Source organism: Plasmopara halstedii (genome assembly GCF_900000015.1).
Source record: "Plasmopara halstedii genome assembly, contig: Scaffold_323, whole genome shotgun sequence".
NCBI classification, from domain to species: Eukaryota; Oomycota; class Peronosporomycetes; order Peronosporales; family Peronosporaceae; genus Plasmopara; species Plasmopara halstedii.
In genome coordinates, this window is record NW_020187244.1 from 2,312,108 (window position 1) to 2,312,344 (window position 237).

The following is a 237-nucleotide window of genomic DNA, read 5'->3' on the forward strand; positions in this document are numbered from 1 at the left end:
AATCTCGCTTTGCTTCTTGGAGCACTGGGGTTCCGAAATGGGAGATCTCAACAGTTCAGCAGGAGGAGATCCTCCACGTGATGAAGTCATGCAGCGCAAGCTTCTCGACTCGATCGTCCGAACTGTCTCGAAAGTCGATCGTGCACTGCTTGACGCACCAATAATAGCTGCCGATCTGACAAACGCGATTCGGCACATGAAAGCGACATCCTCGCCTGGCATGGACGGACTGACCGC